Raw genomic sequence first — 12,393 nt, forward strand, 5'->3', positions numbered from 1 at the left:
AAGCTGGGAAGACTTATTCTCAGTGGCTAAGAAGTTCCTCTGTCCTGCTTATTGGGCAACTCTGGGACTCTGGAGACTGAGACCCTGCTGCAGAAATAGTAATGGGTATTTGACACCTCTGCAGACAACAACAGACAATGCATGGTAGCTTGGGAAAGGAGATGTGGCCACATGGTATATTGACAGATCTAAAAGTGTGACCTCAATCCCAAATAATCACAACTACGCCCTATGCACAAATAATGCATGAATTGGGCTGGTGTATTAAAGGATCCAGGCTCTTGTCTCAGTAGCATTCTGACCTTTTCTCTCCTTGTTTTGAAAAGAACCCTGTGGTATTTGCATCCCAGGTGCTGTTATAATTGTCCCAATTAACTAGCCAGGGTGACGGCAATCAATTTAAAGTGACATAACCCTTTTTTCTAAGTGGCTTCCATGCATGCTAAGTAACTCTCCACTAATCGAGAATATTAATTCAGGAACACACGGCATCATAAATACCAGCACTTTCTATGAAAATTATGCAAAGTGTTTAAAGTCCCATAAAGAATGTAGTTAAAAAAAAACAACTTGCACAAAGCCAAGACTATTGAGTGAAGTTGCTAAATCTCCAGGAAGATTCTTTTATCACAAACGTATTTCTTCTCAATTCATCTGACTTAATGCCCCTGTGATTTCTGAATAGTCTGAATATGACAAGCTTTTAGTTAGGAATGCAAAAGAAGATGATGGTGGCGATGTTCTGGGGTCAAATATATATATTCCCCACTTCAGACTTCTCAACCACTTTTTCAGTGATCCCCAAATCAGTATTTATTTTGCATTAACTGTTTTTCATCATTGTATGCCACCTTTCCTCCAGAGAAATCAAGGATGAATACACAATGTAGACATAGAAAGTTATGCATGGTTTAGAGAGAAAGGACAGAGAGAAGCTTTTCTCCATCTCTCATAAGCCTAGGGTCATCTGAGGTCTTCACACGGAGGCACAGAATTAAATGGTAAAATATGGTTCCACAAGTGACAGACACTAACATAGGTGGCTTAGACAAATCATAGAAATGCACAGTTGGAAAGGACCCAGAGGACAATCTAGTCCAACCCTTCTGCAACGCAGGAGTCACAGCTAAAGTATCCCTGACTGACGGCCATCCAACCTCTGTTGAAAATCTCCAGTGAGGTAGTCCATTCCACTGTTGGACAGCTCTTGCTGTCAGGAAGTTCTTCCTAATATTTAATCAGAATCTCCTTCCTTGTAACTTGAATCTTTTGCTTTGGCTCCTGCCCTCTGGAGCAGCAGAAAACAAGCTTCCTCCATCTACCATGTGGCTGCCCTTCAGATATTTGAAGACGGCTATCATATCACCTCTCAATCTTACCTTCTCCAGACTAAACATACTCCACTTCATCAACCATTCCTCATAAGGCTTGGTTTCCAGACCCTTGATCATCTTGGTCCTCCTCCTCTGTATGTGTTCCAGCTTGTCAATATCCTTCTTAAATTCACAGAGGATAAAACTATCAGTGGCTTCTAATCCATCAGAGGCAACAGGCAGCGATGAATAGCAGGAAGAGAGGGCTGTTGCCCTCAAGTCCTGCTTGTTGGCTTCCAATAAGTATCTGGCTGGCGACTGTAGGAAACAGGGTCACTTGAAGCTCTGACTTGATCCAGTTGGCATATGTAGGATTCTGCAGTAAGAGGACTATTAGTACTGCCAATGATTGCTTAAATTGCTAAATCTGAAATGAATGGGTATTCTTTTCTTAAAATATCCTCAGATGCTCTCCAAGAGCCAGTGTGGTGTAGTGGTTAAGAGTGATAGACTTGTAATCTGGTGAACCGGGTTCGCGTCTCCGCTCCTCCACATGCAGCTGCTTGGGCCAGTCACACTTCTCTGAAGTCTCTCAGCCCCACTCACCTCACAGAGTGTTTGTTGTGGGGGAGGAAGGGAAAGGAGAATGTTAGCCGCTTTGAGACTCCTTTGGGTAGTGATAAAGTGGGATATCCAAATCCTCCTCTTCTTCTTCTTCCTTGTGCTTGGGATGCATGCTATAAGCAGCATGTTAGCCACCAAGGAGGTAGGAACGCCTTTCGCTTGAACCTGCAAGCCTCTGCAATGCATTCTGACTGCAAGCACACTTCAGGGATCAAATGAGCGCTGTAACACACTCATTCTTGGCTTGAGGGAGAGACCCACAATTTGTAACTGCAAGCTACACCGATTTCAGAGGCTGCCTGAGTCTGCTTGCTTTATTGAGTCCAGAGCCAGCTAGTTCTCCCAGGTGTTAATCCACGCAGGTCTCTGTGGGGTAAGGAAGCACCAGCACTGTTATCACGCTTTTAATTAAAACATTGCTCAGCATATGAGCATGTGGCTGCAATAAGATTTAGTAAGTCTCAGGGTGCAGGTGGGTGTTTTATTATCAGTTAAATATAGGGGCCTATTGGGCCTAGGAAAGATTTGCTGTCCTTATGAGATGCCTTTTTACCATTTTCTGAGGCCCCTGGAGTGCATCACTGGTGGGCTTGCCACTAATTTTGGCATAAGCAGACATGGAAACTAATCTGGAGATTCTGGATCAGGCAAAAAATGCTACCAAAACGGTTCTGATTAAATCAGGTTGCTACTATAGCTCTCCTCTGCTGCCTCGATGGATATCTTTGGGAGAAGAAGCAAACCCTGGACCTACACAAATCCAGAGTGGAGTCCCTAAGATGGTTGAATGGAATCTTGTATGCTTCCTTCCGGTGACTCCTGCGGCCAAGCTGGTGCCAAATGTATTGTTTTCTTCTCCTTTGGATCCCATCAGCGAGTCTTGTTGTCTGGGCAGCCCACAACCTGCATACACACTGCCCAGGCTTGCGCTCCAGGGAGGTCATATCAGTGGTGCAAATACAGTGGTACCTCGGGTTACATACGCTTCAAGTTACAGACTCCGCTAACCCAGAAATAGTGCTTCAGGTTAAGAATTTTGCTTCAGGATAAGAACAGAAATCGTGCTCTGGCAGTGCAGCGGCAGCAGGAGGCCCCATTAGCCAAAGTGGTGCTTCAGGTTAAGAACAGTTTCAGGTTAAGAACGGACCTCCAGAATGAATTAAGTACTTAACCCAAGGTACCACTGTAGAGCAGTTTCGCTTCAGCCCTGGAGGTGCACTCCATTGTCTCTCAAGACAGACAGATGCCAACTTAACTATAGCTCTATCTGAGGGAAAACTCCTGTGTTCATCAAGGTGTGGGGGTCATGTCCAGTAGGCCTTGCTGCTGACTAAGGATGGGGGAGGAATCTGCAGACTCAGCTGTGAGGACGTCAGGAAAGTGCCACGACCCAACCAAGCTGTTCTCTTTGGCCAAGGTCATAGGCTCCCCATTCCTGCCTTAAAAGATTAACTCTTCCTCCATAAACTGCTCACCATGTTCAGATCCAAAGGCCATTTCCATTAACTAAAGTGTTCCGAGAGTGTTGAAATGAGTTTTTGTGCTCCCGACATCTTCATGTGTGAATCCTTTGATTTATTTTACTGGTATCTGATCGTATTCCAAGCGGCATTATGATAGCTGTTCATTCCTCATCATTTGCATCTTGTTCTGAGGATCGATTTTAAAGATTTGCTCTTACAGGAGTTCAGAGGCCTGTTCTTAGTGATTGAAATACTTCATGGTAATCTAATCTATTTGCCCTGAGCTATTACAAAATTCTGGTTAATAACATTGACTAAGTGGCATTTGAATAATATGATGCAGAGGTATGAATCATAGTCATTTAAATACCTTTAGACTGCTAGAGAAAACAATGCTGAATGGGTTTTGTACCATAAAGAACACATCTCTGCTAACAGTGGAGGAATCTCGATCTCTTTTTTCTTTTCTTTTCTTTTCTTTTCTTTTCTTCTTTCTTTCTTTCTTTCTTTCTTTCTTTCTTTCTTTCTTTCACAAAACCAGGCACACATTTTAATGTCCTGTTTTACTTTCTTAGATAACAGGTAGGTAGCCGTGTTGGTCTGACGCAGTCGACCCATGTTTTGGCACTGAATGAATCAAATTGCAATCAGGTTTCCCGCAATTTGCCATTTCCCCCCGATTCAGCACCAAAGAGCAGGTTTTCCATGGGGAAACAGTGGGGCAAAGGCAAAACCATTTGGACCCATGCGTTGAAAGCTCTGAACAAGCAGAAATCTGCTTGGACTTAGGCTTTCTAGGCACAGAGCAAGAGGAAGAGTGGATGAGCCCTGGGACCTAGATACAACCCTTAGATGGAGAGGAATCTGTACCAAAACTTATATATAAGTTGATGTGTACAGAAGGGACTGTGTTGCAGGATCAGTACCATGCATTTAGAGAGGAAAATATGTTTAGCAAGGCACATCTGAAGAGGAAAATACATTTTCAATAGGTATTTAAATGCAAATTTTCCATGCAGGTTTTTATTTTATTTTAAATAATCAAAATAATGTAGAAATGAGATGGAGCAGATTTATGGATGAGCACACAAAAAAAAAGTGACAGGGACTGAAAATAGACAGATTCGCCCATCCATACAAGTTTGTCATATGTAGAAAGAAAGCTGTCAATCTGAGACTGCCCTTCTATCTTGTATCAGAAGCTATGCAAATGCTATAGCGGTACGCCCATCTGTTGAAGCAATGGGGGCAGGAAGAGGTTCCCCCCATATGTAATATTAAGATATATTTTTATGTATTTTAAAAAGAGGTGTACATTAGATTGCCAGGCCAGCTGAAGGAAGCTGTGCTGAATGCCCCATGCGGCATTAAATGGGGCTGGCATTCCACTGCACTCTTGGGGGGGGGGGACATTTCCCCAGCATTTTGGGGAAGGGCTTGCTTCTTATCTTACCACATTCACACCATACATTTAAAGCACTATGGTGCCTTTAAAGCTTCCCACCCACCCCAAAGAATTCTGGGAGCTGTAGTTTGCTAAGGGTACTGAGAGTTGTTAGGAGACTCCTGTTCTCCTCACAGAGCTACAGTACCCAGAATTCCCTGGGAAGAGGGAAATGACGGTTAAACTGCTCTAGAAATTGTAGCTCCAAGAGAGGGATACAGGTCTTCTGACAACAGTCAGCACCCTTAACAAATTTCAGCTCCCAGATTTCTTCAAGGAGAATTTAGAGAGAATACAAATGCATATCTGGAGAGAAAGACATTCCAAAATATGTATTTTAAATACTAATTAAATGTGGGATTTCATACCCTCCAACATTTCTCTGATGAAAATAAGGACCTCCTATTCAACAGGAATAAGAATAAGAGTAAGAATAAGAATAATAATTTTATTATTTATACCCCGTCCATCTGGCTGGGTTGCCCCAGCCATTCTGGGTGGCTTCCAACATATATAAAAACATAATAAAACATCAATCATTAAAAAATTTCCCTACACAGGACTGCCTTCAAATGCTTTTAAAGGTTGTTTTGCTACTTAACTCCTTGGCTCGGGATTCACATAACTACATACCCTCCAACATTCCTCCAATGAAAATAGAGATGTCCTAAGGAAAAACTGAATATTTCAGCATCAAATCAGAAACCATGATGTATTCTATAAATTTGGGACTGTCCCTAGAAAATAGGCACACTTGGAGGGTCTGGGATTTAATGCCTGTTTTTAACTTTCAGATAATGCTGAAACAGACTTATGGATGGCAAAAGTTGACATTGACTGTTGAATGCAGTCCATCACCAGTCATACCAGATGCTTCACAACCTCTGCTTTTGCAGTCATGGGCAAGCAGAAAATAAATAAGTGAGGTTTACAAAACATCTTGTGTTTTGTAATCCACATGGCTGGTGGATTATCTTCACTGTGGTTAGCCAGAGTTTGTGCATGCAAGGGTAGTGATTAAAACTGGGACAAAAACACTGTTCTTTTAATTTCATTGTCTGGGAGAATGAAATTGCTTCTATATTTTGCTTGAGTCTCACCACTTCCTGTTTTCTACTCTAGCCACACAGGAGGACATCCTTTATAAATCTCTATGACCACAGAACCCAAAGTCATGAAATCCAGTGTGCTATGCTGAATATTGTACACAACTTTGGGTGCATTTGGGGGAAGAATGGAGGGTTGCGTGTTGAAAAGAAATGAAAAGCATAAATAGTGCTACTTCAAATTCATCCAGATGCCTATAGATCTGCAAAATTAAAAGTTATACATATGATACAGAGCTTTGAGAACAGATAAGAATGCCAGAATTTTATTCCTGTCAAGAAACATCTATTCAGGAAACTTTTTTCCCCTTTCCTTTTTTGGCCTTGATTTTTATCACAATGGCTAACAACATCCAAGGCCAGGAAATTAAAAACTCAATGTTTCCTGACAAGAAAGTTTCAAAACTCTTAATTCGTTTACCCTACATGACTGCTCATATTAAATGCCTTTGCAAGAATTTACAGATCAGGGGCACGTCTGAGAGCTAATGGCAGGGGTTTTGGTTGCCAGTTTTTCCCTCCCAAAATTGGATTTTGTGCACCGTAATCATATTTCCAGATGGAGCAGTCTATCTTTATCCACAAGGTTCCCATGAAATGTAGCACGGAAAGAGGCTGGCAATGTGGGCACATCATTGTGTTTTCTTTGTGAGCAAGGGGGGAATTGTAGCCGATTCTGCGGTCCTGTTTAAAATAAATTTCTGTCTTCAGCACTGCCAGGTGGATGTCTGTTTTTAGCATAATCGTCAAGGTCCATGCCTTTGTTAAAACAATATTTTCTCATATGTTCAGTACATCTGCACCGAAAACAAAAAGCCCGCTCTCCATAGGATATGTGTTAAAGTACCAGGAGCCGAGGGAGAAACATGCAGTCTAAAAATGAATGTTACGTGCGTTAAAAACAAAATAAATATGCAATCTTCTTCCTAGCCTGCTTTTGTTTTGAGGCTGATCTGCTGGAAATTTTTCAGGGGCTGTTTTCGGTGCTTACATGCTTACGAAAACCTTCTCCAAATGGTTAGGTTGTCATCCTTCCTCTGTAAAAATTGAATATTCTTTTAAATGTGTTGCTGGCCAATTAGGTAACAGTCACATCTGTAATGAGGAAAAGTGTGATGCAGGAAATCCAAATATTAATTAAGAATCGATCTTTCTTCCCCCCCCTTAATGCCTTCCTCCCAATTTGTTTAAGTGAAAGCAGTTCGTAAGTATTTAATATATGAATTATAGTGCAGACAAGTTGTTAGTACGCTGGACTTTTGCTGCCCCTATGACGAGCTGACAATCACTGACCTTTCGTTTCCTTTCAGATTTTGCATGCTTTCACACGATGGCATTATCAGTTTCTTGCCATTCTGGAAAATTGAAACAATCAAACGACTTCCTCTTCTATCTAGTTATGTAGTCCAACTGCCTGCAGTGCAGAAATCCCAGCTGAGGAATCCCTGACAGATCACCATCCAACCTCTGCTTAAAAACCTCCGGTGAACCTTCCAAGGGAGTCTGTTCCACTACTGAACAGCTCTTACCTCAGAAAATAGGGACATTGTAGTCTACCTCAGTAGAATGTGCCTATTTTCTGAGGAATGTTGGAGAGGGGTATGTAATCAGAATCTCCTTTTTTTGGTCATTTGAACCCATTGGTTTGGGTCTTAGCTTCTGGAGCAGCAGAAAAAGAGCAGGTTCCATCTCCCATGTGACAGCCCCAAAGGTTTTGGAAGATGGCTATCATTTCACCTGTCTGTCCTCTCTACTCCAGGCTAAACATACCCAACTCCCTCAACCATTCCTCACAAGGCTTGGTTTCTCATCTTTCTGCATTCTCACCAAATCCAGGGGCAGGACATTTCCACTTGTCCTGTGCCAAAAAGCTTTCTGCTCCCCCTTGGGCATGGAGTAGAAAACCACTCTTATCTGTGCTTTCTAGGTTATCCATTGCCCCACTGCTTTTCCTGGGAGAACCCACTGTGGAGATCACACAGGGTCCCCAGACATTTAACGGTCTATTGATCCCTGTGCCACCACTGTGCTCACTTCCCCGCTGCCACCAACCAGTTACTCTCAGGTAAAACACTGAGTCCAGACAGTTGTTAAAAATGAACCAAAAAAACCCCAAGTTTATTTTACAAACATTAACAAGTTTATGGTTTCTCAGATAATATTCCTGCCAGTATTTTAACTTTAGTTTGGTCGGCCAGCTGGTGCCGAGGAAGGATAAAAATTTCTTTCTGTACGCTACTACGGCAGCAAGGATTCTTCTAGCAAAGTATTGGAAGACACAAGAGCTACCCACGCTGGAGGAATGGCAGGCGAAAGTGATCGACTTTATGGGATTGGCAGAAATGACCGGCAGAATCCGCGACCAAGAGAAAGAGACTGTGGAAGAAGATTGGAAGAAGTTTAAAATATATCTTAAGAGTTACTACAAAATTGAGGAGTGCTAAAATGCTAAGGGAGAGGAAGACGTAGAATTACAGCGGTAAATTTTGTTTGATTTAGGGTGTAATTGAAAAGGAGAATGAATTTATATTTAATTGGTTAAAAGGGTTGTTGAATAATTGTAAAAAAAAAAGGATGCAAAAAGGGGAAGGTATGGGGAAGTCCGAGAGAAGAGGCTTATGGAAATAAGGTTAAGAAATTATGATTTTTTGTGATTGTTTCTATGTTGTTTTTGTTGTGTTTGTTAAAAATTGGAAAATTAATAAAACATTTATTTAAAAAAAAAAGTATTTTAACTTTAGTTTCTTTACCGGCCTATACCTTCCTAATACCTTCTGACGGATTATCTCAACTGTTTGACTGACTCCTCTCAACAAATTCTCTCCCTCTCTCACACCAGACTAGCCCAGCCCACAGACTTCTCTTCTCTGTCTCTGCTAACTCCAGACTGTCTTCTCAACCACCCTAACTCACTAAAAAACCCCTCTGTGCTTAAAACTTATACACAATTAACTCTGCCCCTTGGGTTCCCGCTGGTTAGTCATTTTACAATTAGTTAACCCTTTCCCTTTGAACCCAGTATGATGTCACACACAGAGGAGGGCAAACACCACACCCACTTTTTACTACAGAATCAGAGCAAACACCGATACTTGGAAAAACAGCGGGAAAATTGGAAGTACAGTGTTACCTCAGGTTAAGTACTTAATTCATTCTGGAGGTCCGTTCTTAACCTGAAACTGTTCTTAACCTGAAGCACCACTTTAGCTAATGGGGCCTCCCACTGCCGCCGCATCGCTAGAGCATGATTTCTGTTCTTATCCTGAAGCAAAGTTCTTAACCTGAAGCACTATTTCTGGGTTAGCGGAGTGTGTAACCTGAAGCATATGTAACCCGAGGTACCACTGTATGGACAAGGCTGGAGACATGAAGACTACAATCTTTTCCTAATAAGCATCTGGACACTGGACATTATTGCATTGTTTGTTGCTGGTAGTGTTGCATCTAGAGCCCACCTTTCCTCCAAGGAACTCATGGTGGCATTTATGGTTATCCACCTCCCTGTTTTATCTCAGTGAAGTAGGTTTGACTGACAGCAGCAGGGACTGCTGTCCTTTTGGGATTGGTAGAGCAGGTGGCAGGGACCCCAACAGTAGCCAATGGTAGTTTTGTCTAGTTTTGTCCCCATCCTCCTACCTGCTGAGTTCTGCAAGGTCAACACTGACACAGAAGTGCCACCCCTTGGATTGGTTATAAGAGGACTGGCTGGCGGAGAGGACACTAAGCTTGGCAGGGCAGTGCCCCCACTTGCCCTAAAAGTCTACCCTCCACCGACAGAGACACTATGACGGGCACAAGCTCACCCAATGAGCTTTATGGCTGAGTGAGGATTTGAACTCAAGTCTCCCCAGGTCTTGATCCAACACTCTATTCAGTACACCACCCTGGTTCTCACACAGCACTGTACATCCTAATGGTGTGTGTGTGTGTGTGTGTGTGTGTGTGTGTGTGTGTGTGAGAGAGAGAGAGAGAGAGAGAGAGAGAGAGAGAGAGAGAGAGAGAGATTTGCTGCTCTGAAGCAAAATATCTTGGACCAGTCCTAAATTTTCACCCAAAGTCTGCTTTAGGGATAATTTTTTTCTGTTTCATCAAGGTGGCAGTAACCCTGATCCAGTGGTCAGCTGTCGGGCAGCCGAGTCCCATCACAAAACAGTCTCTGTGAAAAGATTAAGCTATTTTAATCTTCAATCACCGCATCTTCAATGCACGCGTCCCATATTACAATGCTCCGTTCTCAAGGTCTGGCCCAATTCATTGTGACCCTGTCTCCTCCCCCTGTGATGTCCGGAGCCTTCCAAAGGAGCTGGCGTAATTTTGGTGCTCTGTTCACAACCTCTCTATCCATCGACGTGGCTCAACTTTCATTCCCTAGCTTAATTATAAAGACAACCGATATGCACAAAATAATCTTCCTCTGAATTACCTGCCTCTTCCTTAATATCGCTCACCCTGCAACAGCCAGCGCATTGAACATTTTCCTAATGCATTTATGTACCTTATTTAAATATCAACAGTGATGTTTCCCCTGTGATGTTTTTATAGGCTGAGATTCAATGTAGTGTGAGCGGGTGTCTATTAATATTAGGCAGGCACCTTCACTGTACTGTTTTCAACAGCTGCTAAAACCTTCTTTTGTTTCAGGCCTGCAGTTTTACCATGCAGTGTGATTTTAAGTAGCATGGGTGGGGTAGCCGGGGCTGGAGCCTCAGTCACATTTGAGGGAGGGGGCACTGGAGCTCATTTCTCCCTCCCTCCATCACCCTTGTCCATCGCTAGCCTTGTTCCTCTACGCCTGGCACGCTGAGGCAGAAACAAGCTCCCTTGGCCATGGCGCCTTGCAGGACTGGGACTAATGGAGCTTGTTCCTCCACATTCTGGGCACTGGCGATGGGTGGAGGTGATGGGTGGCTGCCAGTTCCCAGAGAGCAAAGGAACAAGCTCCATCGGCCCCGACTCCTCAAGGTGCCATGGCCAAGGGAGATCCTTTGTCCCTCAGCGTACTCAGTGTGCCAGGCTGGAGTGTCGCAGTAGGCTCCTTCACCCTCTGTCCCCCACCCCCCATATCTGATCTCTGACAGTTGGTGCCCATGTCCCCTGTGGAATGAGAGCCAGTGCGGTGTAGTGGTTAAGAGCGGTGGACTTGTAATCTGGTGAACCAGGTTCGCTTCCCCGCTCCTACACATGCTGGGTGACCTTGGGCTAGTCACACTTCTCTGAAGTCTCTCAGCCTCACTCATCTCACAGAGTGTTTGTTGTAAGGGAGGAAGGGAAAGGAGAATGTTAGCCACTTTGAGATTCCTTTGGGTAGTGATAAAGTGGGATATCAAATCCAAACTACTACTACTACTACTACTACTACTACTACTACTACTACTACTCTTCTTCTTCTTCTTCTTCCATGGATGTCAGGTTTTAGGAAATCAGCTTCCTCCCCCATGGCGGTAACAGTTAGATTCTTTATTAATCACAGTGGGAGACCAAAGAATGCATCTCTAGCTTGCACCCTGTGTTTTCTGTTCTAACATTTTCTGAGCTCCTCTTGACCTTGGGGAGGGCGGTGAAGGAATGCTGTCCAGCGACTGTGAATCTGTTACCCCTCTCTCTTCCAGTGTTTCTTCTCCTAGCTCATGGGTAGGCAAACTAAGGTGCAGGGGCCAGATCCAGCCCAATCGCCTTCTAAATCCAGCCCGCTGACGGTCCAGGAATCAGTGTGTTTTTACATGAGTAGAATGTGTGCTTTTATTTAAAATGCATCTCAGGGTTATTTGTGGGGCACAGAAATTCGTTCATTTATTTCCCCCTCCAAAAAATATAGCCCAGCCCCCCACAAGGTCTGAGGGACAGTGGACTGCCCCCCTGCTGAAAAAGTTTGCTGCCCCCTTTATGTTCCCCATCCAGTATTTCCCAGCTTCTGCCTTCTTAATTACGCCCCTCTGCAAACCACTGCCCCAAATCTACACTGTCTTCCTGGGAAGACTCAGTCAAGGGGAGGGGGTGGCTCCCACCATTCCTCCTCAATGCAGCCCTCCTCAGCACGGTCTCTGATAATGGACCTTGGTGGCTATGCATTGGACATTGCTGTGAAAGAGGGCCTATGCCCAAATATGTGTACATGCATAGGCCTCCTCCATGTGACCGAAAAGCCTGGCTAATCAAAGACCAGTGTGGCATGAGCAGTGGGTACAATGGCATCAGGAAGTTGACACGTGCTGTCCTGCTTCACTCTCAAACATTCACCGACAGCTTCTGTCGTATTGTTTCTGAAGAGCCAGAGGCTGTTTCAAACATTTTATTATATACCTGCCCAAATATCTGATGACCTGGTGCAACTGTCTATATGAACATGAACTGAGCCTCGACCTAACTCAGCAGACGTCAAGTCACGTGTACAGAGATTCTGTGCCTCATGTAGAGTTTTTCCTGCCTGAATAGCTTTGCTTACG

The sequence above is a fragment of the Podarcis cretensis genome (genome assembly GCF_951804945.1).
Source record: "Podarcis cretensis genome assembly, chromosome: 4".
Lineage (NCBI taxonomy): Eukaryota > Metazoa > Chordata > Lepidosauria > Squamata > Lacertidae > Podarcis > Podarcis cretensis.